Here is a 4,785-nt window from a genome sequence, read left to right as displayed (position 1 = left end):
TTTTATGATTAGCATTTATATATACTCTAAACTAATAGTAATTCAAACTATCTCCTTTTAAGTTTCCAAATTTTCCCCCTTAAACCAATAAAAAATAGATAAAAAGTTTAAAAAATCTATCCTTTTGAAACAATTTTTTTCTTAATTATCTACTAGGTAGTTTGTCCGCGCCTTGCGCGTGCAGAAAGTCATATTAATTAAAACATAACCAATTGATTAAATCGGTCCCCTATATTTTGTAAATTTCGAGAATGTGTTGAAAATACCAAACTGTCATTTTGCATCATTTGTGCTATTGAGATATTTGAAATTAAAACAGAGTAAACGGTATCATTCAAAAATATTTATTCTTACTAAATATATTTTTTATCTTTTTAAAAAAATAAAACAGATTATATATGTCGTCATCATTTATATAAGTAATGAACTATAAAAAAAACATATTATCACATATGCATGAATAATACATTAATATTATAGGTTTTTTTTCCTTTTTCTTTGAATTCTTTTTTTTTCTTTTTCTTTCAACTATTCTTCTTCTTTTCCAAATTTTTTATCTTCTTTTTCAGTGCTTCCAAAATCATAAATCTCGAAATTTTCCTCATTTACATTCTCCTCAATAAGGCCATATTCATCTAGTTTTTTTTTCTTTTCTATATTTTCATTTTTCCATTTTGTCTTCTATTTATGGTTTTCTTCTTCTTCTTCTCCCATTTTAAGTCCTTTGTCTTCTTGTTCTTCTTCTTACGGGTTTTTTTTTTCAAAATCCTTTAACACTTTATATTATCCTATTTATTTTTATTTTTTATAATTTTTTCTTAGTGTTCTTCGTCCTTTCCTTCTTCCTTTTCTTCATGAATTTCGGCTTTTGCTTCTTCCTCTTATTCACCTTTTGGATTTTCTTCTTCCCCATCTTTTCTCTCTTCTTCCCCATCTTTTCTTTCTTCTTCTTCATCGTCTTCGACTTCTACTTCTTTGTGTTCTTTCTCTTCTTAAATTTATCTTTCAATTTTCTTATCTTCATATTTTTCTTTCATCGTCATCATCGCGTTTGACTTCTACATCTTTTTCCTCTTCTGTTAAGTCTTCTTCTTCTTCCTCTTCTTTATTTTTTTTGTTTTCTTTTCCACGTACTTTCCTACTTCTTTTTCATCATCTTTGACTTCTTCATCATCATTTTGTATTCTCTGAGTTTTTTTTTCTTGTTCTTCTTTTAGTTTTTATTAGACTTCTTTATCAAAATTCTTCTTCTTCTACTCTTTTTTCTCCATCTCTTTCTCCTATTCACCTTATTCTTGTCTACTTCAACACTGTTTCTTTTCTTGTTCTTAATCACGACTTTTTGTTTGTCTTTTTCCTCGTCTTTTTAACTTCTTTGTCAACAACTTTGTATTTTTTCTTTATGTTTTGATTTTTTCCTCATATTTTTCTACTTCTTTTAATTTTTTTTTTTCTTTCTTCCGTTTTTTCTTCTACTTTTTCATCGTCTTCGTCTCCTCCAACTTCTTTTTTCTTTTTTTTTTTCCAGTTTTTCTTCCCTCTCATTATTCATTGTATCCATCTTTTAGAATTATTACTCTTCCAGTTTTTCTTTCACTTATCTTCGTCTTCTTATTCATTTATTTTCACATTATATTGTATAAATAAACATTAGCTTGTAAAGAAGTCTTCTGGTTATTTTCGTCTTCTTATTTGTCTTCATCTTATTCTAATAAGTGTACATTAGATTGTATAATAAGTATTAACTTTTGCAGTGTTGGTAAAAAACTCCATGAAATAAAATAATTTTCCTTGTAACAAATAATATTAAATATTAAAGAAACAAAATAAAATATTCAACCATCCAAACAAACTTAGTTTACTTTCATTAAGAAAACCGGTACAGAGAGTAGCAAGCAAGTTCATTCAAGAGTAACACGCATGCGCTAAAGATAGCAGCTGTTGGCATAAGTAAAATATGAGATCAAAATAGTTTCAAGACATATATTAAATAAATATTCTAATCAGATAAAAGAATGAGTCCTGAGATGGAGAGAAGTAATATAATCTTCACATAAATGGCAGTCAGTCAAACAATAATCATGAAATGGGCACATCGCAAAACTTGACTGAGAGATATACAGAGATAGTTGAAAAACAACCAAATCTTTGATGCACTCTTTTTAAGGTCAGCTTGAAACCTCTCTTCTTCATCCTCTTCAGCTGGCAATTGTCGTAATGTCTCCCTTCCCACATCTTTGTCATCAGGATAGAATATAAAATACAAGATGAATGATGTTAAAAACACAATTAATAGAAATCATTTTAAATACACAAATTACAGAGGCACCCCAGTTTGATACATATAAACAGATTCATTAGTGCCTTAATTAGTCTTATCCCAAGACCAGTACGCAGAGGCACCAGTTTAACATACTATTCTGTGTAAACATGAGAGATAGAAGGATATATGATAAAAATTTGAGAAAAGGCTTACCACCATTGTACGTAAAACTCTCTGATTCTCGGTTTGACCTGTGAGATTCACTATTTTTGCTCTCAGACAGTGCAACCAGATATTTTCCATCAATCAACTTGTTAGAAACTCCGTATAAGGAAGCACTCTGGCCTTGGAGAAGAGCCCATAGCAATTAGCAATCCAAGTGCAAAACACCAGAACCTATACAGCAAAAAAAAAAAAAAAAACGAAAGGAAGTAAGACCACAAACTAACAACCAAAAAACTATCACAATCTAAACAAACAGAGTATCAGTTAATCACGATCAAAGATTAACACAAACAGAAAATATCAGTTATATCAGTCAATCACGAAACTAATTAGTTCCATATCGGATGTGTAAAAAAAGGGAGAGGATAAAAAAGCAAGAACAAGAGTTAAACCTAAGGCGATAGTACTTAGGAAAAAAGTAGGAGGTTGTTGTCAATGTATGTGGTATATATATAGGCTAATGATATAACCTAATTCAGATTAAGATAAAATCGTGAATTTAGATTTTTTTTTAATATTACAACTTATATTTTAATCGTGATTTTAGATTTTAGATTTAAATAATATTCTTTATTATTCTATTTTTTTAAAAAAAAAATTAAAACAAGTTTAAGAAGGGATAAAAGATATAATTAGCCACCTTGAGATTGAATGAGAGAATTTTAAACGAAAATTTCACTTCGCTTATAATATATATATATATGATTTATTTGAAATAGTGAAAATATAAAATATCTCATACCAATTATTATTCAGGAAAAAAATTCACACTCATTAAATTTTAAATAATATTTTAATCAGTACATTATTGAAAATTTAGATTTTCGAGTCCTAATTTTATAAAAAATTAGAGACTTGAGGCAAATACCTTTTTTCTAACAAGCTATGTGTACACATAATGAATATCTGACCAGTATTTCTCTGTGGCTAACTCGGCTGCACCACAACCCTCCTAATAGCACAGTAGCACACCACCACAATTATTGAATACATAGAAAGAGAGAATTTCTTTCTTTTATATCATACTACTTACACTATTACAGAACTGAGAAACCAGAATCAAGTTAGACAGACTTAGCTCATGACCACTTTTAGACCAGACTTAGCTCATGACCACTTAGCTCATCTCATTTTGTGATTATAATTTTCAATTAGCTCATCTCATTTTGTGATTATAATTCTCTATATAGAAGCAGTAGGAAATTCTGAATATACGACTGCAAGAGGTTCATGAATACATAAAATTCTTGTACCTGCAGGAAAAAATTGATCAATGCCATAGATGACAATCGATCAGAGGTTTCTTTGCAGTGTTCATGCATAATGTCTATGATGCACCTCATGAAACGTTTGATAAAATTACTATTTAGCATGGCTGTGTTTGCCAACATGCGAACAATCATTAACGCACCAGCCTAAATAGAAAAGATGCCAAAATGGCAAAATCTGATCACTTGAAGCTTTTATACAGAGATATACAGAAATCAAATTATAATTTTTATTGGGGCTTATGCATACATTTTCGAAGCAACTCTGCTAGGCAATCAACCATTGCTGCCGAGAAGACTTGAATTATCCGTAATTTCAAAAACCTTGCTACTGTAATAGATATAAAAAGGAAACACATTTATTTATTTATTTATTTTTTGTTAAAGGAAACACATTTAATACTCAATATTCTCCTCTGTAGTTTATGGAATCCTCAATATCTCTAGAGCCTTGGTGCCCTACTTTGTACAAGTATATATGTCTGTAACATTGTCTATAATGAATCAAGCTTTACCTTTTACATGGTAATAGAGCCGTAAGAGAATACCCTCGATCCTCTTCTCCTCTCCTCTCTTCTCCATTCGTCTTTTTTTTCTTTATCTATTCTAAACCTTAACACTACCATGACTGCTGAACTTGTTGAATGTTGATGCCACACAACCTCTTCTTAACATCAACATGTCAAACATAACAAAACTCACCTCCACAAATTACCTGACCTGGAGCATCTGCTCTACTCGATGGATATGATCTCACCGGCCATGTCGACGGAATCTAAGTAGCCGCCATCCGAAATGGTCATTAATGCGAATGACCAAACATCTCCAAATCCTGCCTACACCAAGCGGAATAGACAAGACAGACTGATCTACAGCTCCCTACTTGGCACCCTCTCACCATCCATTTAAGCGCTTGTTACCAGAGCTAAGACTGCTGCGGAGATGTGGCTACAGCTACCTCTCACTTCCGAATTAACTCTCAGAATGTCTGTAAGTTTTCCACATCATCTTCTACCATATAAATTACCA

Source organism: Eutrema salsugineum, unplaced genomic scaffold, assembly GCF_000478725.1.
Source record: "Eutrema salsugineum unplaced genomic scaffold, Eutsalg1_0 scaffold_11, whole genome shotgun sequence".
Taxonomy (NCBI): domain Eukaryota; kingdom Viridiplantae; phylum Streptophyta; class Magnoliopsida; order Brassicales; family Brassicaceae; genus Eutrema; species Eutrema salsugineum.
The sequence above is the reverse complement of the archived record's forward strand: the minus strand, read 5'-3'. Positions refer to the sequence as shown.